The sequence below is a fragment of the Phyllobates terribilis genome, unplaced genomic scaffold, assembly GCF_046119375.1.
Source record: "Phyllobates terribilis strain yellow unplaced genomic scaffold, ASM4611937v1 Scaffold_3__8_contigs__length_932513732, whole genome shotgun sequence".
NCBI classification, from domain to species: domain Eukaryota; kingdom Metazoa; phylum Chordata; class Amphibia; order Anura; family Dendrobatidae; genus Phyllobates; species Phyllobates terribilis.
In genome coordinates this window covers 658,971,766-658,996,050 of record NW_027362763.1, presented here as the reverse complement: position 1 = coordinate 658,996,050, position 24,285 = coordinate 658,971,766, and positions in this window count along the sequence as shown.

Below are 24,285 nucleotides of genomic sequence, written 5' to 3'. Positions count from 1 at the left end.
CGTTTATTTAATCTTACTATTCCTGAGAGGAAGGCTTTGGATGAATACATACAGACAAGCTTGGCCGCCGGTCACATTAGGCCTTCCAAGTCTCCTGTGGCTGTTGGATTTTTTTTTGTAAAAAAAAAGATGGCGGTTTACGTCCTTGTCTGGACTTTCGTGAGATTAATAAAATTACTGTACGCAATCCTTACCCACTGCCATTGATGCCTGATTTGTTTAACCAGTTAGTGGGGGCCAAGTGGTTCTCTAAAATTGATCTCCGGGGGGCATACAATCTGTTGCGCATGAAGGAGGGTGATGAATGGAAGACTGCTTTTAACACTCCTGTGGGTCATTTTGAGAATCTGGTGATGCCTTTTGGTCTTACCAATGCTCCAGCATTTTTTCAGAATCTTATTAATGACATCCTTAGACCTTTGATTGGCAAAAATGTGGTTGTGTATTTGGATGACATTTTGATTTATTCGCCTGATCTGGAGTCTCATTGGCGGAGCGTGCGTGAGGTATTACAGTTATTAATGGACAATTTGCTTTTTGCTAAGCTGGAGAAATGTGAGTTCGCTGTACAGAGAATTAGTTTTTTGGGCTACATTATCTCCAGTGAAGGTTTTGAGATGGACCCGGTGAAGGTTCAGGCGGTTCAGGAATGGCCTAGGCCTATTGGTTTGAAATCGATACAGAGGTTTTTGGGTTTCGCCAATTATTACAGAAAATTCATAAAAATGTGTTCTATTATTGTCAAACCGCTGACCGATCTCACCAGGAAAGGTGCTAATGCGGTTCAGTGGACTTCTGAGGCCATTGAAGCTTTTGTGTTTCTAAAGGAGAGGTTCACCTCTGCTCCCATCCTTATGCAGCCTGATGTGACTAAGCCGTTTTTGGTTGAGGTTGATGCTTCTTCGGTGGGGGTCAGTGCGGTGTAGTCTCAGGAAAACAAGGATGGAGTACATCCCTGTGCCTTTTTTTCAAAAAAATTTTCTGAGACTGAACTTAATTACGATATTGGTAATCGGGAATTGCTGGCGATTAAACTCGCATTTGAACACTGGCGTCACCTCTTGGAAGGTGCTGAATTTCCCATTCAGGTTTTCACTGATCATAAAAATCTGATCTATCTTGATGCTGCCAAGCGCTTGAATGCCCGTCAGGCTAGGTGGGCACTTTTTTTCTCGCGGTTTAATTTTTCCGTTACTTACATCCCGGGTACCAAGAATGTTAAAGCGGATGCTTTGTCTCGCAGCTTTTCTCCCATGGTCGGTGTTGAGGAGGAGGAGGAGAGCATTTTACAAGAAGGTGTTGTGATTGCTGCTTTGGACTCCGTTTTGGAGGATGAGATTCTTAAAGCTCAGGAGAATGCCCCATCTAACATTCCCCATGGGAGGTTGTTTGTGCCTAGGACCTTTAGGAGAGATTTGTTTGTTGAGTGTCATGAGTCTCGGTTGGCAGGTCATCCAGGAATTTCTGAGACCAAGAGACTTATCAGTCGCAGTTTTTGGTGGCCTGGATGGCAGAAGGAAGTCATTAAGTGGGTGCGTCAGTGTACGGTGTGTGCTAGGTCAAAGGCTTCACATACTCCTGGTGTGGGGTTGCTTTGCCCTCTGGAGGTTCCTAGTGCCCCTTGGACACATCTGGCTATGGACTTTATTACTGACCTTCCCCCCTCTGAGGGTTTTACTGTCATCTGGGTGGTCGTGGACCGTTTTAGCAAGATGTGTCACTTGGTTCCCTTCATCAAACTGCCCTGCGCTAAGACACTCGCTAAGGCCTTTGTCAAGGAAATTGTCAGACTACATGGCGTTCCTACTGACATTGTTTCTGATAGGGGACCTCAGTTCGTGGCTCGTTTTTGGCATGCTTTTTGTGACAGGTTGGGAGTTCATTTGTCGTTTTCATCCGGATATCATCCTGAGTCTAATGGCCAGACAGAAAGAAAGAACCAGGATGTTGAGCAGTTCTTGCGTTGTTTTGTGGCAGACAATCAAGAGGGGTGGTCTGAGTTTCTGCCGCTTGCTGAATTTGCTCTTAACAACCATACATCTTCTTCTGCTGGGTGTTCGCCTTTTTTTTGTTGTTCTGGGAGACATCCGTCTTTTGGGTCATTCTCCAAATTGGTATCGGCTGTGCCTGAGGAGGAGAGTTTTTCCGGTGATTTGGAAAGAGTTTGGACGGATGTGCGTGATAATCTTCAGGAGGCTAACAAAAAATCTAAGAGGTACTTTGATAGGAAACGGCAAGAGGTTTCATTTGCTATTGGTGACATGGTTTGGTTGTCCTCTAAGAATCTGCGATTGAGGATGCCTTCTAAAAATTGGGTCCCAAGATTGTAGGGCCCTTTAAGGTGCTTCAGATAGTTAACCAATCTGCTGTTAGGTTGGAGGTTCCTACCTCCTGGAAGATTAATCCGGTGTTTCATGTTTCTCTGTTGAAAAGAGCTGATGTGTCGGTTGGTGACGCCTCTGCCACTGTTCCTCCGGTGGTGGAGGACGGGGAATATGAAATTTCCCGCATCCTAAATTCTAGACGGTATAGAGGGAGTTTGCAGTATCTCGTCGCTTGGAAGGGTTTCGGACCCGAGGATAACTCATGGGTGAGGGCGGATGATGTTTCTGCTTCCAGACTTGTCAGAGCGTTTCACAGGAGGTTTCCTGATAAGCCCGTGGCCTAGGGGATCCGGAGGATCCTCTTAGAAGAGGGGGTACTGTTAGAACTCTCCTGTTGGTTTTTTTCTAGTTTGCTGGTCACATGACCTTTTTTGCCTATTTAATCCGGCTCCGCCCTCCTGGCCTTGCTGGACTTCATTGTAATTACTACTCTTGAGCTAGCTTGGTGCTCTGTTACCTTTCTCTGTTGGTTTTGCTAGGTCTTCTGACCTCTATGTTCTATGTTGTGTGTTTATCTTTTACTGCTACAATTTCTGCTAGGAGGTGTCCAACTTTATCCCAGTCCCTAGTTCTTGTAGGGATCCCTCCCTTGCATCTATAGGTCTTCGTACAGACTAGCTGAGGACTTTAGCGGGTCTGATCGCAGGATCATGTTCCCCGTTACATCGTAGGGATCTAGTTTAGTTCTATTGTAGGGACAGATCTCCTGTCTTTCCTTAGTGCTTGTAGCAGATCATAACAGGTATGTTGGCCCATTCCTCCATGCAGATCTCCTCTAGAGCAGTAATGTTTTGGGGCTGTCTCTGGGCAACACGGACTTTCAACTCCCTCCAAAGGTTTTCTATAGGGTTTAGATCTGGAGACTGGCTTGGTCACTCCAGGACCTTGAAATGCTTCTTGCGAAGCCACTCCTTTGTTGCCCTGGCGGTGTGCTTGGGATCATTGTCATGCTGAAAGACCCAGCCACGTTTCATCTTCAATGCCCTTGCTGATGGAAAAAGGTTTGCACTCAAAATCTCACGATACATGGCCCCATTCATTCTTTCATGTACACGAATCAGTCGTCCTGGTCCCTTGGCAGAGAAACAGCCCCAAAGCATGATGTTGCCACCCCCATGCTTCACAGTAGGTATGGTGTTCTTTGGATGTAACTTCGCATTCTTTCTCCTCCAAACACAACTAGTTGTGTTTGTACCAAACAGTTCTACTTTGGTTTCACCTGACCATATGACATTCTCCCAATACTCTTCTGGATCATCCAAATGCTCTCTAGCAAACTTCAGATGGGCATGGACATGTAATGGCTTAAGCAGGGGGACATGTCTGGCACTGCAGGATCTGAGTCCCTGGCGGCGTAGTGTGTTACTGATGGTATTCTGTGTAACGTTGGTCCCAGCTCTCTGCAGGTCATTCACTAGGTCCCCCCGTGTGGTTGTGGGATTTTCACTCACCGTTCTTGAGATCATTTTGACCCCACGGGGTGTGATCTTGTGTGGAGCCCCAGATCGAGGGAGATTATCAGTGGTCTTGTATGTCTTCTATTTTCTAATTATTGCTCCCGCAGTTGATTTCTTCACACCAAGCTTCTTGCCTATTGCAGATTCAGTCTTCCCAGCTTGGTGCAGGGCTACAATTTTGTTTCTGGTGTCCTTCGACAGCTCTTTGGTCTTCACCATAGTGGAGTTTGGAGTGTGACTGTTTGAGGTTGCGGACAGGTGTATTTTATACTGATAACAAGTTCAAACAGGTGCCAGTACTACAGGTAATGAGTGGAGGACAGAGGAGCCAGCGCTACAGGTAATGAGTGGAGGACAGAGGAGCCAGTACTACAGGTAATGAGTGGAGGACAGAGGAGCCAGCGCTACAGGTAATGAGTGGAGGACAGAGGAGCCAGTACTACAGGTAATGAGTGGAGGACAGAGGAGCCAGCGCTACAGGTAATGAGTGGAGGACAGGGGAGCCAGCGCTACAGGTAATGAGTGGAGGACAGAGGAGCCAGCGCTACAGGTAATGAGTGGAGGACAGAGGAGCCAGTACTACAGGTAATGAGTGGAGGACAGAGGAGCCAGTACTACAGGTAATGAGTGGAGGACAGAGGAGCCAGTACTACAGGTAATGAGCGGAGGACAGAGGAGCCAGTACTACAGGTAATGAGTGGAGGACAGAGGAGCCAGTACTACAGGTAATGAGTGGATGACAGAGGAGCCAGTACTACAGGTAATGAGTGGAGGACAGAGGAGCCTCTTAAAGGAGAAGTTACAGGTCTGTGAGAGACAGAAATCTTGCTTGTTTGTAATTGACCAAATACTTATTTTCCACCAAAATTTGAAAAAAAAATTCTTTCCAAATCAGACAATGTGATTTTCAGGATTTGTTTTCTCATTTTGTCTCTCATAGTCGAGGTCGACCTATGATGTCCATTACAGGCCGACCTCATCTTTGTAAGTGGGAGAACTTGCACAATTGGTGGCTGACTAAATACTCCACCCCCCCTTGTAAATAGCTTACAATGGATAAGAGAAAATATACCATGTCTGTATTGTGCCTGTGTACTCCAAGTGAAGATCATTCATAGTCCCTGAACCATGAGGACCCATCTTGACCTCTTCCCTGAGGATATTGATTTGTCCTGCAGTTGAGTCACACATTTCCCGCCATGTGGAGGGCAGAGCAGCTGCACCTGCACCTCTTGGTTTTATTACATTTAATATTGTAATTTTATTAGTGACGGATCGTCTCAGTATCGGGACTGGATGTTTGGCACTTAGTGCATTGTGTTCATGATCCTCCCGGAGGCATCAATCAGACAATCGATGTAATTTAGCTTTTCAGGGTTTTATATACTGTATTTTTTATTTATTTTACTCACTTATGTAACGCCATTAATTCTGCAACGCTTTCTAGACATTATGGGCACTCTCCCCATTGGGGCTCACAATCTACATTCCCTATCAGAATGTCTTTGGAATGTGGGAGGAAACTGGAGAACTCGGAGGAAACCCACGCAAAGATCATGACGATTAATGCAGACAGCATCAGTCCAAATATTTGACCAAACTTACTCCGTAAGATATCTGGGAAACATTGGTTCAACCATTTTGTGGTTTATTTGTGATTTTTGCTTTTTCCGGGATTACCAAACATTGGTCATGATGCTGCCGGAGATGAATGTGTCTATGATAGAGTCCGATACAATGTGATCTTGGGCAGGTTGAGTGGATGATAGTCGTCCATTCGTTAGTAGATTTCTGTAATGATCAGGGCAAGAATTGGCAAACAAGACAAGGCTCCTATGACACTTCCCTGACCTCGACTTCAGTTCAGGTGTTGGTACTCAGTGGGGCTCGGGCAAAGGTTTGCAGGTTGGTAAAGTCTCTGTTTCCCTAAATTATAGTGGATTAAACAGGAAAGCATGGGACGGGCAAAACTAAGAGAAACTCAGAATCAGACCTGTTGTTACACTGAACCAGAATGCAGTATTGTGAGACAGCGGGTCAGGTAGAATTCATCAGGCAGGATCAGAAGTTTAGGGCAGTCAGGAAACAACTTGTCTGATCAAGTTCAGGATCAGAAGCAATCACAAACCAAATCAGCATAGTCACCATTTTATCTGGCACAGTGACTGGCATAGGTTTACTTCAAATAAACCTCTTTTAGTTTTCATTGGCCAAACAGTGGTGCCCACTGGGAATGTGCTCCATAGTATGTAGAGCCATGGCATCCAACCACAAGACTCATTGCAGGGGCAGAAGGAGGACAGGTGTCCGGAGCCTGGATGAGGTCCGTAGCATATAGAGCCATGGCATCCAACCATAAGACTCATTGCAGGGGCAGAAGAAAGACAGGTGTCCGGAGCCTGGATGAGGTCCATAGCATGTAGAGCCATGGCATCCAACCGTAAGAATCATTGCAGGGACAGAAGGAGGACAGGTGTTCGGAGCCTGGATGAGGTCCGTAGCATGTAGAGCCATGGCATCCAACCATAAGACTCATTGCAGAGGCAGAAGGAGGACAGGCGTCCAGAGCCTGGATGAGGTCTGTAGCATGTAGAGCCATGGCATCCAACCATAAGACTCATTGCAGGGGCAGAAGGAGGACAGGCGTTCAGAGCCTGGATGAGGTCCGTAGCATGTAGAGCCATGGCATCCAACCATAAGACTCACTGCAGAGGCAGAAGGAGGACAGGCATCCAGAGCCTGGATGAGGTTCGTAGCATGTAGAGCCATGGCATCCAACCATAAGACTCATTGCAGAGGCAGAAGGAGGACAGGCGTCCAGAGCCTGGATGAGGTCTGTAGCATGTAGAGCCATGGCATCCAACCATAAGACTCACTGCAGAGGCAGAAGGATGACAGGTGTCCGGAGCCTGGATGAGGTCCGTAGCATGTAGAGCCATGGCATCCAACCATAAGACTCACTGCAGAGGCAGAAGGAGAACAGGTGTCCAGAGCCTGGATGAGGTCTGTAGCATGTAGAGCCATGGCATCCAACCATAAGACTCAATGCAGAGGCAGAAGGATGACAGGTGTCCGGAGCCTGGATGAGGTCCGTAGCATGTAAAGCCATGGCATCCAACCATAAGACTCACTGCAGAGGCAGAAGGAGGACAGGCGTCCGGAGCCTGGCTGAGGTCTGTAGCATGTAGAGCCATGGCATCCAACCTCAAGACTCATTGCAGGGACAGAAAGAGAACAGGTGTTCGGAGCCTGGATGAGGTTCGTAGCATGTAGAGCCATGGCATCCAACCATAAGACTCATTGCAGGGGCAGAAGGAGGACAGGTGTCCAGAGCCTGGATGAGGTCTGTAGCATGTAGAGCCATGGCATCCAACCATAAGACTCACTGCAGAGGCAGAAGGATGACAGGTGTCCGGAGCCTGGATGAGGTCCGTAGCATGTAAAGCCATGGCATCCAACCATAAGACTCACTGCAGAGGCAGAAGGAGGACAGGCGTCCGGAGCCTGGCTGAGGTCTGTAGCATGTAGAGCCATGGCATCCAACCACAAGACTCATTGCAGGGACAGAAGGAGGACAGGTGTTCGGAGCCTGGATGAGGTCCGTAGCATGTAGAGCCATGGCATCCAACCATAAGACTCACTGCAGAGGCAGAAGGAGGACAGGCGTCCGGAGCCTGGCTGAGGTCTGTAGCATGTAGAGCCATGGCATCCAACCATAAGACTCACTGCAGAGGCAGAAGGAGGACAGGTGTCCAGAGCCTGGATGAGGTCTGTAGCATGTAGAGCCATGGCATCCAACCATAAGACTCACTGCAGAGGCAGAAGGAGGACAGGTGTCCGGAGCCTGGCTGAGGTCCGTAGCATGTAGAGCCATGGCATCCAACCCACAAGACTCATTGCAGGGACAGAAGGAGGACAGGCGTCCGGAGCCTGGATGAGGTTCGTAGCATGTAAAGCCATGGCATCCAACCATAAGACTCATTGCAGGGGCAGAAGGAGGACAGGCGTCCGAAGCCTGGATGAGGTTCGTAGCATGTAGAGCCATGGCATCCAACCATAAGACTCATTGCAGGGGCAGAAGGAGGACAGGCGTCCGAAGCCTGGATGAGGTTCGTAGCATGTAGAGCCATGGCATCCAACCACAAAACTCACTGCAGGGACAGAAGGAGGACAGGCGTCCGGAGCCTGGATGAGGTTCGTAGCATGTAGAGCCATGGCATCCAACCACAAGATACATTGCAGGGGCAGAAGGAGGACAGGTGTCCGGAGCCTGGATGAGGTCCGTAGCATGTAGAGCCATGGCATCCAACCATAAGACTCATTGCAGGGGCAGAAGGAGGACAGGTGTCCGGAGCATGGATGAGGTTCGTAGCATGTAGAGCCATGGCATCCAACCACAAAACTCACTGCAGGGACAGAAGGAGGACAGGCGTCCGGAGCCTGGATGAGGTCTGTAGCATGTAGAGCCATGGCATCCAACCACAAGATACATTGCAGGGGCAGAAGGAGGACAGGTGTCCGGAGCCTGGATGAGGTCCGTAGCATGTAGAGCCATGGCATCCAACCATAAGGCTCATTGCAGGGGCAGAAGGAGGACAGGTGTCCGGAGCCTGGCTGAGGTCTGTAGCATGTAGAGCCATGGCATCCAACCATAAGACTCACTGCAGAGGCAGAAGGAGGACAGGTGTCCAGAGCCTGGATGAGGTCTGTAGCATGTAGAGCCATGGCATCCAACCATAAGACTCACTGCAGAGGCAGAAGGAGGACAGGCGTCCGGAGCCTGGATGAGGTTCGTAGCATGTAGAGCCATGGCATCCAACCATAAGACTCATTGCAGGGGCAGAAGGAGGACAGGCGTCCGAAGCCTGGATGAGGTCCGTAGCATGTAGAGCCATGGCATCCAACCATAAGACTCACTGCAGAGGTAGAAGGAGGACAGGTGTCCAGAGCCTGGATGAGGTCCGTAGCATGTAAAGCCATGGCATCCAACCATAAGGCTCATTGCAGGGGCAGAAGGAGGACAGGTGTCTGTAGCATGTAGAGCCATGGCATCCAACCATAAGACTCACTGCAGAGGCAGAAGAAGGACAGGTGTCCGGAGCCTGGATGAGGTCTGTGGCATGTAGAGCCATGGCATCCAACCATAAGACTCACTGCAGAGGCAGAAGGAGGACAGGTGTCTGTAGCATGTAGAGCCATGGCATCCAACCATAAGACTCACTGCAGAGGCAGAAGGAGGACAGGTGTCCAGAGCCTGGCTGAGGTCTGTAGCATGTAGAGCCATGGCATCCAACCATAAGACTCACTGCAGAGGCAGAAGGATGACAGGTGTCCGGAGCCTGGATGAGGTCTGTAGCATGTAGAGCCATGGCATCCAACCATAAGACTCACTGCAGAGGCAGAAGGAGGAAAGGCGTCCGGAGCCTGGATGAGGTTCGTAGCATGTAAAGCCATGGCATCCAACCATAAGACTCACTGCAGAGGCAGAAGGAGGACAGGCGTCCGAAGCCTGGATGAGGTCCGTAGCATGTAGAGCCATGGCATCCAACCATAAGACTCACTGCAGGGGCAGAAGGAGGACAGGTGTCCGGAGCCTGGATGAGGTCCGTAGCATGTAGAGCCATGGCATCCAACCATAAGACTCACTGCAGAGGCAGAAGAAAGACAGGTGTCCGGAGCCTGGATGAGGTCCATAGCATGTAGAGCCATGGCATCCAACCATAAGACTCATTGCAGGGACAGAAGGAGGACAGGTGTTCGGAGCCTGGATGAGGTCCGTAGCATGTAGAGCCATGGCATCCAACCATAAGACTCATTGCAGAGGCAGAAGGAGGACAGGCGTCCAGAGCCTGGATGAGGTCTGTAACATGTAGAGCCATGGCATCCAACCATAAGACTCATTGCAGGGGCAGAAGGAGGACAGGCGTCCAGAGCCTGGATGAGGTCCGTAGCATGTAGAGCCATGGCATCCAACCATAAGACTCACTGCAGAGGCAGAAGGAGGACAGGCATCCAGAGCCTGGATGAGGTTCGTAGCATGTAGAGCCATGGCATCCAACCATAAGATTCATTGCAGAGGCAGAAGGAGGACAGGCGTCCAGAGCCTGGATGAGGTCTGTAGCATGTAGAGCCATGGCATCCAACCATAAGACTCACTGCAGAGGCAGAAGGATGACAGGTGTCCGGAGCCTGGATGAGGTCCGTAGCATGTAGAGCCATGGCATCCAACCATAAGACTCACTGCAGAGGCAGAAGGAGGACAGGTGTCCAGAGCCTGGATGAGGTCTGTAGCATGTAGAGCCATGGCATCCAACCATAAGACTCAATGCAGAGGCAGAAGGATGACAGGTGTCCGGAGCCTGGATGAGGTCCGTAGCATGTAAAGCCATGGCATCCAACCATAAGACTCACTGCAGAGGCAGAAGGAGGACAGGCGTCCGGAGCCTGGCTGAGGTCTGTAGCATGTAGAGCCATGGCATCCAACCTCAAGACTCATTGCAGGGACAGAAGGAGGACAGGTGTTCGGAGCCTGGATGAGGTTCGTAGCATGTAGAGCCATGGCATCCAACCATAAGACTCATTGCAGGGGCAGAAGGAGGACAGGTGTCCAGAGCCTGGATGAGGTCTGTAGCATGTAGAGCCATGGCATCCAACCATAAGACTCACTGCAGAGGCAGAAGGATGACAGGTGTCCGGAGCCTGGATGAGGTCCGTAGCATGTAAAGCCATGGCATCCAACCATAAGACTCACTGCAGAGGCAGAAGGAGGACAGGCGTCCGGAGCCTGGCTGAGGTCTGTAGCATGTAGAGCCATGGCATCCAACCACAAGACTCATTGCAGGGACAGAAGGAGGACAGGTGTTCGGAGCCTGGATGAGGTCCGTAGCATGTAGAGCCATGGCATCCAACCATAAGACTCACTGCAGAGGCAGAAGGAGGACAGGCGTCCGGAGCCTGGCTGAGGTCTGTAGCATGTAGAGCCATGGCATCCAACCATAAGACTCACTGCAGAGGCAGAAGGAGGACAGGTGTCCAGAGCCTGGATGAGGTCTGTAGCATGTAGAGCCATGGCATCCAACCATAAGACTCACTGCAGAGGCATAAGGAGGACAGGTGTCCGGAGCCTGGCTGAGGTCCGTAGCATGTAGAGCCATGGCATCCAACCCACAAGACTCATTGCAGGGACAGAAGGAGGACAGGCGTCCGGAGCCTGGATGAGGTTCGTAGCATGTAAAGCCATGGCATCCAACCATAAGACTCATTGCAGGGGCAGAAGGAGGACAGGCGTCTGAAGCCTGGATGAGGTTCGTAGCATGTAGAGCCATGGCATCCAACCATAAGACTCATTGCAGGGGCAGAAGGAGGACAGGCGTCCGAAGCCTGGATGAGGTTCGTAGCATGTAGAGCCATGGCATCCAACCACAAAACTCACTGCAGAGACAGAAGGAGGACAGGCGTCCGGAGCCTGGATGAGGTTCGTAGCATGTAGAGCCATGGCATCCAACCACAAGATACATTGCAGGGGCAGAAGGAGGACAGGTGTCCGGAGCCTGGATGAGGTCCGTAGCATGTAGAGCCATGGCATCCAACCAGAAGACTCATTGCAGGGGCAGAAGGAGGACAGGTGTCCGGAGCCTGGATGAGGTTCGTAGCATGTAGAGCCATGGCATCCAACCATAAGGCTCATTGCAGGGGCAGAAGGAGGACAGGTGTCTGTAGCATGTAGAGCCATGGCATCCAACCATAAGACTCACTGCAGAGGCAGAAGGAGGACAGGTGTCCGGAGCCTGGATGAGGTCTGTAGCATGTAGAGCCATGGCATCCAACCATAAGACTCACTGCAGAGGCAGAAGGAGGACAGGTGTCTGTAGCATGTAGAGCCATGGCATCCAACCATAAGACTCACTGCAGAGGCAGAAGGAGGACAGGTGTCCAGAGCCTGGATGAGGTCTGTAGCATGTAGAGCCATGGCATCCAACCATAAGACTCACTGCAGAGGCAGAAGGATGACAGGTGTCCGGAGCCTGGATGAGGTCTGTAGCATGTAGAGCCATGGCATCCAACCATAAGACTCACTGCAGAGGCAGAAGGAGGACAGGCGTCCGGAGCCTGGATGAGGTTCGTAGCATGTAAAGCCATGGCATCCAACCATAAGACTCACTGCAGAGGCAGAAGGAGGACAGGCGTCCGAAGCCTGGATGAGGTCCGTAGCATGTAGAGCCATGGCATCCAACCATAAGACTCACTGCAGGGGCAGAAGGAGGACAGGTGTCCGGAGCCTGGATGAGGTCCGTAGCATGTAGAGCCATGGCATCCAACCATAAGACTCACTGCAGAGGCAGAAGGAGGACAGGCGTCCGGAGCCTGGATGAGGTTCGTAGCATGTAGAGCCATGGCATCCAACCATAAGGCTCATTGCAGGGGCAGAAGGAGGACAGGTGTCCGGAGCCTGGCTGAGGTCCGTAGCATGTAGAGCCATGGCATCCCACCATAAGACTCACTGCAGAGGCAGAAGGAGGACAGGCGTCTGGAGCTTGGATGAGGTCTGTAGCATGTAGAGCCATGGCATCCAACCATAAGACTCATTGCAGGGGCAGAAGGAGGACAGGCGTCCGAAGCCTGGATGAGGTCCGTAGCATGTAGAGCCATGGCATCCAACCATAAGACTCACTGCAGAGGCAGAAGGAGGACAGGTGTCCGGAGCCTGGATGAGGTTCGTAGCATGTAGAGCCATGGCATCCAACCATAAGACTCACTGCAGAGGCAGAAGGAGGACAGGTGTCCGGAGCCTGGATGAGGTTCGTAGCATGTAGAGCCATGGCATCCAACCACAAAACTCACTGCAGGGACAGAAGGAGGACAGGTGTCCAGAGCCTGGATGAGGTCCGTAGCATGTAGAGCCATGGCATCCAACCATAAGACTCACTGCAGAGGCAGAAGGAGGACAGGTGTCCGGAGCTTGGATGAGGTCTGTAGCATGTAGAGCCATAGCATCCAACCATAAGACTCACTGCAGAGGCAGAAGGATGACAGGTGTCCGGAGCCTGGCTGAGGTCTGTAGCATGTAGAGCCATGGCATCCAACCATAAGGCTCATTGCAGAGGCAGAAGGAGGACAGGCATCCAGAGCCTGGATGAGGTCCGTAGCATGTAGAGCCATGGCATCCAACCATAAGACTCACTGCAGAGGTAGAAGGAGGACAGGCGTCTGGAGCTTGGATGAGGTCTGTAGCATGTAGAGCCATGGCATTCAACCATAAGACTCACTGCAGAGGTAGAAGGAGGACAGGCGTCTGGAGCTTGGATGAGGTCTGTAGCATGTAGAGCCATGGCATCCAACCATAAGACTCACTGCAGAGGCAGAAGGAGGACAGGCGTCTGGAGCTTGGATGAGGTCTGTAGCATGTAGAGCCATGGCATCCAGCCATAAGACTCACTGCAGAGGCAGAAGGAGGACAGGCATCCAGAGCCTGGATGAGGTCCATTTATGAAAACAGTAATCTGAAGTAAAGACAAGATCGGCAGAGAACAGATTTACTTCAAACTTTGTTCATAGATTTTTCTTGGTTCTGATTTTATCGTCGCCTCAGGAAATCAACCATTTCCAACAATCGCAAGCGATACTTCATTATTTTATCTTCCTTCCTCCTTGCCCTTCATCCTGTCATCAACTATGATCCAATGGACACGGCTTCCACATTTATTCCCTACATCCTGGGCTTGACTATGATTTTCTGTCCATTGTTTATGACCACATTTTTCGAGTTCCTGGTCATTATCGGACCTCCTGTGACTCCTGAGTTTTTTTGGACAATTTGCCATAGCTTCTGCATACACCCTTCGCCATTACTCTGCAAGGTCTTTGTCTATTCTCCCATCCACACCATGTTCCCTTATTGCTATAACCAAAGCCATTGTCCATGATTCTTCTCCTTATTAGCGTTCCTCCTCTTAGTTTCATAATAAACCTTTTTGCACAGGAGACTTACCTACGTAACTTCAATGATAATCACCAGGTGATAAAACCTTCAGTGTAAGTTAACAACAGTACACAGCCTGACACGTGACACATTGTTACACTCTGTGTTTTAACCCCTATCTCATGCTGTCCTCAGGTAACATAGAAAAAAAATCCTGCTGACTGATTCCCTTTAAATAGACAATGGCGTCAATACTTATAGCGGTGTCGTAATGTAGCAAATTTATAAAAGATTCACAGAGACACGTGTAAAAGTTTTACATTTCTTTTGCGGCTTTCTTACATTTTAATCTTGAACTTTTAAAAAAATAATAATAATAATCATTATGAAATAAAAGTTAAAAAAAGCAAAAAAAAAAAACATAAAGGACATAGAATATAAATGATGAGACTCCTCAAAAATACAGTGGAGATTTCCACAGAATTTAGACAGAGACACTTTACCTTTAAATTATTGTATCAACAGGAAACATTTATTATAACACAATATTATAGCACATTAATTAGAATACATTATAAACTTTTGTTATTGGTGTTTTTATATATATATATATATATATAAATATATATATATATATATATATTTCATTTATTTGCACATGTAGAATTAAAAAATATATATTTTTTGTAATCATTTGTATCTAATATCTGAAGCTTGTGATATAAAGAGACTTTTCCTTTAAATGCGCCTGAAAATCTGGCGGAGAGACCATCTCTGAACATTAGGTTACCTCGTTACTGTGATTGAGGCTCCTAAGTGGAGTAATTATCATGGATGGTGTCTTTTATTAATGAAATGATCAGGACGTGACAAGTCATCGAATTCACAAAGAAACGCCTCCTGTGTAAAAGTTTCATCCATCGCACTGATTTCTCGTTTTTTTTCGTGCTGGATTCACATTATAATTCAGTGATTATTACTGGATAATTGCTTTTTTATTCTTGATTCCTTTCTGGCTCTGGATCAACTTTCAGGCTTCTTAATAGATGGAACAAGTGAGAATTTATTTCCGTTGTTACTCTCCTATTAGTTAAGGAAGATATTCTCAAGGGGGGTAATTGGTCGCTTCTGGTCAATGTGACACAAACTGGAGATTTATCTTCACTGTTGGAAATAAACTAATAAATATAAACATTAAAAGGAGAAATAATTTGGAGGCTCTGAGGTTCCATAGATGTTCACACCATAGATATGATGCTGCAGAGCTCAGAGGTCTCTGCGTCTCGTCGAGGCATCTCCTTGTCTTGTCTTCTCGACCACCAGAACGAATATCGGCAATTTCAACATATTATTTCAGTTTTACTGTTCTCTGTCTCAGGTAACGAGGGTCTGTGTCCTCTCTAACAGATGTCCCCAACTGTCCATTCCTGGTTTTAATACTAGAGGTTAGGACTGTCCCAAATAGGGTCACCTTGACGTTGGGGGATGGCTTTTACAGGTTTTTTTTTTTAGCAAAATTATGTTAACCAAGTACCCTATATTATTTTCATGCACTATTGCTATTTATTTACTGCAGGGTATTTGCTTGTTTTGTTTTTTATCTTAGGTTTTGTCTTTTTTACTATCTATTGAAGCAATTTTTTATTTATCTTGTGGTATTTGCTGGTGGATCTTTACACCAAATTCTTCAAAATGGCACACACGGCTCAAAAAAAAATATTCTTTATTCTTGTCTTTAACTGTTTTTTTTTTTTGGGTGACTTTTCAGCACCAAAGTCTAAAATTCATTAAATATATGCAAAAATACACCAACTTAAAGACTGTTCCGGAAGCTTTATTGGGGGAGGGGAGGGTGTCTGGAGTGAGATGCACCAAAAATATGCAACATTTGGTAAAAGTCACATTTTACGAATTAGTCTAAAACGTGTGGATAAGCAAAGATTGTAGAGAAAAACAAAAAAAAAGTAGCGCAAAACTTATAGAGAATAAAGTGCATAGCAATAAAACAACTAGAAAGGAGCAAATTACTCAGGAAAACTGGAGAAATGACAATGATGAATCGGACACAGTGTTACCTTAAGGCCTCTTCACACATCCGTATAAAACCAGTACCGGAAAAAAAAGTACCAGTGTCATTAGTGTTTTGGCTTAGTGTATCATTAGTGTTTTTCCGGTATGGATAAGGAATGAAATTACAAAGCTTCTCCTAAACTTTGCAATGTTAAATATGTACTGCACACGGACGGCACACGGAAGGCACACGGATGGCTCACGGATTGCACATGGAAGGCACACGGATGGCACATGGAAGGCACACGGATGGCACACGGACGACACATAGAAGGCACATGGAAGGAACACGATGGCACATGGAAGGCACACGGATGGCACATGGAAGGCACACGATGGCACATGAAAGGAACACAATGGCACATGGAAGGCACACGGATGGCACATAGAAGGCACATGGAAGGAACACGATGGCACATGGAAGGAACATGATGGCACATGGAAGGCACACGGATGGCACATGGAAGGCACACGATGGCACATGGAAGGCACATGATGGCACATGGAAGGCACATGGAAGGCACATGGAAGGCACACGGATGGCACACGGACGGCACACGGATGGCACACTGAAGGCACATGGAAGGCACACGGGCGGCACACGAATGGCACACGGATGGCACATGGAAGGCACACGGATGGCACACGGATGGCACATGGAAGGCACATGGAGGGCACACGGATGGCACATGGAAGGCACACGGGCGGCACATGGGCGGCACACGAATGGCACACGGATGGCATATGGAAGGCACACGGATGGCACATGGAAGGCACACAGATGGCACATGGAAGGCACATGAAAGGAACACAACGGCACATGGAAGGCACACGGATGGCACATAGAAGGCACATGGAAGGAACACGATGGCACATGGAAGGCACACAGATGGCACATGGAAGGCACACGATGGCACATGGAAGGCACATGATGGCAAATGGAAGGCACATGGAAGGCACACGGATGGCACACGGACGGCACACGGACGGCACATGGAAGGCACACGGATGGCACACGGATGGCACACGGAAGGCACATGGAAGGCACACGGGCGGCACACGAAAGGCACACGAATGGCACACGGATGGCACATGGAAGGCACACGGATGGCACACGGATGGCACACGGATGGCACATGGAAGGCACACGGATGGCATATGGAAGGCACACGGATGGCACATGGAAGGCACACGGATGGCACACGGAAGGCACATGGAAGGCACATGGAAGGCACACGGAAGGCACACGAATGGCACACGGATGGCACATGGAAGGCACACGGAAGGCACACGGATGGCACACGGAAGGCACACGGATGGCATATGGAAGGCACACGGATGGCACATGGGAGGCACACGGATGGCACATGTTTTTCACTGACCCATAGACTTTTTTAGCCCTTGTCATCCGTGCTGCTGACAAAAAACAGTAATGCCGGTGTGTGGTTCACTCAGACATGTGAAGATCACCATAGGTTATAATGGGCACGTGATGGATCCGTGAAAAAAATATATAATTTGTCTACATTAGGCCTCATTCAGAAATTATTATTTACCGGTCAGTGCTCTGGATTTTCCGGTCAGTGCTCTGGATTTTCCGGTCAGTGCTCTGGACTTTTTCCTTGCAGGGTTTTTTCAGTTTGAGCATTTTTACCAGCAGTGATTTTCTCATATGCCAAAAAAATAAAGAAAAATGTAGAAAGTTGCTCCAACCCTTTGCAATACTAAAAGTGGCAGCACATGGATGGCACAAGGATGTCATTCTCCTGCTGTCTGTAATTTTCACAGGTCCATAGACTTCTATGGGTCATTTTAACCCACGACTTGATCAAAAATGGACATCTCTGTTTTTTGGGGGGGTTTTTTCACAAAAAAAACACGGACATGTTAACGGCCCCATAGACTATAATGGGTGCGTGTTCTAGCCATGAAAAACAGTGATAGAAACATGTACTGGAGACACAGAAGTGTGAATGAGGACCTAGGGTAGTTGGTTAAAGCTCACATTATGATGGTGATTGGTGGGGAAGGCTGCACCGTGAACATATCAGAATTGTTTTTGTTTTTTTTCCCCCACTAAAAATAAAATAATAAAGTCGTCTATACAACATATGTAATCCGAAATAGTACCATCAAATATACAAGTCATCCTGCAGAAAACAAGTCCTCATACATCTATTTCCATAGAACAAAAGGTTACGGAAACCTGAAAGGCAGAAAATAATAAAAAAATATATATTTGTCATAAAGGGGTTAAAACCCCACGACTGACGTTTTCCTGCGGCGCTTTGTGACAATGCTGCGGCTCGTGACGTTCTCACTTTTGTCTGATGTAGAAATATATTCACGGAGACGCCTGTGATCCATCCGCCGGGTCCAGAGATGTTCTTCATCTTCCCGATCATCCGCTGTCATCGCCGCTGTTTTCTCCGCTTATTAATGGAGCCGCGCACATTTTACTTCTCGGAGGATTCCGGGATTGTGGCGCCTCCTTGTGGCTAAAGGATCTGGAGAATTATAATGAAAAAAAAAATCTACAACTTTTTTAGCCTATGTTGTATTTTAATTTTCAAGCTCTCTGCTTGGTGTCAGTGAATGAAAACTTTATACAGGTATTCAGCCCCTGGCTGTAGACTAAGTCTGACGGGACATTGTATCCAGTCTAGAAAGAATCCTCTGTAAACTGAACAGACTGACACTTGTCACCTGAACTGATACACTGTGACGCCAGCACAGGGACAGATCTGCAGCTGTGCTCAGCATTGTCTAGACTAGATACAACTGTATCCTCAGCTCTGTGAAGAATTAGGTCCACATGGGAGTCTAGTCTCCTTGTGTATCATGTTTAATTAAAGGGATATTTCCATCTCAAATATTAATAATGACTCTGTACAGAATCCCACCTCTCTCAGACCTGCAAGTAATCTCGAGAAAACAGAGAACTCTTCTCTTCTTACGGGAGTTGTGAAAATACCCCCTATAAATGCAATCTATTGTTCGCAGTTACCAGCCATATTGGGGTGTTATACTCAGGTGCAATATTTTCTCCAATCACAAGAAACAAATAATTTATAGTCATATTGGAATTGGCTAAAAAGTTAAGACTTTGCTCTAGATTTCCTGCTTTGGCAACTGGAAGAAATGTTTAGATTCTGACCTCCCCATAGAGAATAATTGTCGAAGATAAAGAAAGGTGTCCACTAGTGATGAGCGAGTATGTTCTGTTAACCCTTTCGGCAAGTATGCTCGGGCCGAGCTCCGAGTATTTACAGCTGCTCGGTGATATGGTTGAATCGCTCCCATGATTTGCGACTGTTTGATAGCTTTATTACATATGAGGAATGTGTAAGAAATAGATATTCCTCCCATGTATTAAAGCTGTCAAATCATGAACACGGGAGCGATTCAACCATAACACCGAGCACACTGTAAATACTCGGTGCTCGCCCGAGCATACTCGCCGAAAGGGTTAACAAAGCATACTCGCTCAACACTATTAATTTACCTTTTTATTAACACAAGGAGATGTTCCCGTGCTCTGTGCCATGATTCTGTTGAATTCTCTGCACTGCATTAGCCGGCAGAGCGGCCGGGCACTAGCCCAGAATTATAATGAAGGTGAGTAAGATTGGAAACAATCAGAGGATCTGGCTGCTCAGAATAAAGATGGTTCAGTACCTGCACATAATAAGAGGAGACAGCGAGGTCCGAAACATGACAGAACCTTCACGTCCTTCTTACAAAGGCTCATTCAGGCTTATGTAAATGAGACTTAAAGGACATGGACACCATTTTTTTTAATTTGCGTTCTACATGCAAAAAGTAGATAACTTTCTAATAACTCATTGAACAATTCCACCCATTCACTACTGCAGAGCCTATACAGCTACTGCACATAGCTGGCTGTGTTGCTGTGTATCTCCTGAGCATGGCTGGATGTACTGCTGTAGAGTCTGTGCAGATTCTGTATATAGCTGGCTGTGATGTTGCAGAATTTGTGACTCTCCTGTACATAGCTGGCTGTGTGGTGTGGATTCTCTGAAACTCCTGTATGTGCAGGTGCATCTCACTAAATTAGAATATCATCAAAAAGTTAATTTATTTCAGTTCTTCCATACAAAAAGTGAAACTCCTATATTATATAGAGTCATTACACACAGAGGGATCTATTATATAGAGTCATTACACACAGAGGGATCTATTATATAGAGTCATTACACACAGAGGGATCTATTATATAGAGTCATTACACGCAGAGGGATCTATTATATAGAGTCATTACACACAGAGTGATCTATTATATAGAGTCATTACACACAGAGGGATCTATTATATAGAGTCATTACACACAGAGGGATCTATTATATAGACTCATTACACACAGAGGGATCTATTATATAGAGTCATTACACACAGAGAGATCTATTATATAGAGTCATTACACACAGAGTCATCTATTATATAGAGTCATTACACACAGAGCGATCTATTATATAGAGTCATTACACACAGAGGGATCTGTTATATGGAGTCATTACACACAGAGTGATCTATTATATAGAGTCATTACAAACAGAGGGATCTATTATATAGAGTCATTACACACAGAGGGATCTATTATATAGAGTCATTACACACAGAATCATCTATTATATAGAGTCATTACACACAGAGTCATCTATTATATAGAGTCATTACACACAGAGTGATCTATTATACAGAGTCATTACACACAGAGGGATCTATTGTATAGAGTCATTACACACAGCGTGATCTATTACATAGAGTCATTACACATGGAGGGATCTATTATATAGAGTCATTACACGCAGAGGGATCTATTATATAGAGTCATTACATGCAGAGGGATCTATTATATAGAGTCATTACACGCAGAGGGATCTATTATATAGAGTCATTACACGCAGAGTGATCTATTATATAGAGTCATTACACGCAGAGGGATCTATTATATAGAGTCATTACACACAGAGGGATCTATTATATAGAGTCATTACACACAGAGGGATCTATTATATAGAGTCATTACACACAGAGTGATCTATTATATAGAGTCATTACACACAGAGTGATCTATTATATAGAGTCATTACACGCAGAGGGATCTATTCTATAGAGTCATTACACGCAGAGGGATCTATTCTATAGAGTCATTACACGCAGAGGGATCTATTCTATAGAGTCATTACACGCAGAGGGATCTATTCTATAGAGTCATTACACGCAGAGGGATCTATTCTATAGAGTCATTACACACAGAGGGATCTATTCTATAGAGTCATTACACACAGAGTGATCTATTATATATATAGAGTCATTACACACAGAGGGATCTATTATATAGAGTCATTACACACAGAGGGATCTGTTATATAGAGTCATTACACACAGAGGGATCTGTTATATAGAGTCATTACAAACAGAGCGATCTATTATATAGAGTCATTACACGCAGAGGGATCTATTATATAGAGTCATTACACAGAGAGGGATCTATTATATAGAGTCATTACACACAGAGGGATCTATTTTGTAGAGCCATTACACACAGAGTGATCTATTATATAGAGTCATTACACACAGAGTGATCTATTATATAGAGTCATTACACACAAAGCGATCTATTATATAGAGTCATTACACACAGAGGGATCTGTTATATAGAGTCATTACAAACAGAGCGATCTATTATATAGAGTCATTACACACAGAGGGATCTATTATATAGAGTCATTACACACAGAGGGATCTATTATATAGAGTCATTACACACAGAGGGATCTATTATATAGAGTCATTACACACAGAGGGATCTATTATATAGAGTCATTACACACAGAGGGATCTATTATATAGAGTCATTACACACAGAGGGATCTATTATATAGAGTCATTACACACAGAGTGATCTATTATATAGAGTCATTACACATAGAGTGATCTATTATATAGAGTCATTACACACAGAGTGATCTATTATATAGAGTCATTACACACAGAGGGATCTATTATATAGAGTCATTACACATAGAGTGATCTATTATATAGAGTCATTACACACAGAGCGATCTATTATATAGAGTCATTACACACAGAGGGATCTATTATATAGAGTCATTACACATAGAGTGATCTATTATATAGAGTCATTACACACAGAGTGATCTATTATATAGAGTCATTACACACAGAGGGATCTATTATATGTCATTACACACAGAGGGATCTATTATATAGGGTCATTACACATAGAGTGATCTATTATATAGAGCCATTACACACAGACGGATCTATTATATAGAGTCATTACACACAGAGGGATCTATTATATAGAGTCATTACACACAGAGTGATCTATTATATAGAGTCATTACACACAGAGTGATCTATTATATTGAGTCATTACACACAGAGTGATCTATTATATAGAGTCATTACACACAGAGGGATCTATTATATAGAGTCATTACACACAGAGGGATCTGTTATATAGAGTCATTACACACAGAGGGATCTATTATATAGAGTCATTACACACAGAGGGATCTATTATATAGAGTCATTACACACAGAGGGATCTGTTCTATAGAGTCATTACACACAGAGGGATCTGTTCTATAGAGTCATTACACACAGAGGGATCTATTATATAGAGTCATTACACACAGAGGGATCAGTTATATAGGGTCATTACACACAGAGTGATCTATTATATAGAGTCATTACACACAGAGGGATCTATTATATAGAGTCATTACACACAGAGGGATCTATTATATAGAGTCATTACACACAGAGGGATCTATTATATAGAGTCATTACACACAGAGGGATCTATTATATAGAGTCATTACACACAGAGGGATCTATTATATAGAGTCATTACACACAGAGGGATCTATTATATAGAGTCATTACACACAGAGGGATCTATTATACAGAGTCATTACACACAGAGGGATCTATTGTATAGAGTCATTACACACAGCGTGATCTATTATACAGAGTCATTACACACGGAGGGATCTATTATATAGAGTCATTACACACGGAGTGATCTATTATATAGAGTAATTACACGCAGAGTGATCTATTATATAGAGTCATTACACACAGAGGGATCTATTATATAGAGTCATTACACGCAGAGGGATCTATTATATAGAGTCATTACACACAGAGGGATCTATTATATAGAGTCATTACACACAGAGGGATCTATTATATAGAGTCATTACACACAGAGGGATCTATTATATAGAGTCATTACACATAGAGTGATCTATTATATAGAGTCATTACACACAGAGGGATCTATTATATAGAGTCATTACACACAGAGGGATCTATTATACAGAGTCATTACACACAGAGCGATCTATTATATAGAGTCATTACACACAGAGGGATCTATTATACAGAGTCATTACACGCAGAGGGATCTATTATATAGTCATCACACGCAGAGGGATCTATTATATAGAGTCATTACACGCAGAGGGATCTATTATATAGAGTCATTACACGCAGAGGGATCTATTATATAGAGTCATTACACACAGAGGGATCTATTATATAGAGTCATTACACACAGAGCGATCTATTATATAGAGTCATTACACACAGAGGGGTCTATTATATAGAGTCATTACACACAGAGGGATCTATTATATAGAGTCATTACACACGGAGGGGTCTATTATATAGAGTCATTACACACGGAGGGATCTATTATATAGAGTCATTACACGCAGAGGGATCTATTATATAGAGTCATTACACGCAGAGGGATCTATTATATAGAGTCATTACACGCAGAGCGATCTATTATATAGAGTCATTACACGCAGAGGGATCTATTATAAAGAGTCATTACACACAGAGGGATCTATTATATAGAGTCATTACACACAAAGCGATCTATTATATAGAGTCATTACACACAGAGGGATCTATTATATAGAGTCATTACACACAGAGGGATCTATTATATAGAGTCATTACACACAGAGGGATCTATTATATAGAGTCATTACACACAGAGCGATCTATTATATAGTCATTACACACAGAGGGATCTATTATATAGAGTCATTACACACAGAGGGATCTATTATATAGAGTCATTACACACAGAGGGATCTATTATATAGAGTCATTACACACAGAGGGATCTATTTCACATGTTTATTTCTGTTAATGTTGATGATTATGGCTTACAGCCAATGAAAACACAAAAGTCATTATCTCAGTAAATTAGAATACTTTATAACAACAGCTTGAAAAATGATTTTATAATCCGATATGTTGTCCTACTGAAATGTCTGTTCAGTAAATGCCTCAATACTTGGTCGGCTCCTTGTGCATCAATTACTGCATCAATGCGGCAATGTGGCATGGAGGGATCAGCCTGTGGCATGGAGGCGATCAGTCT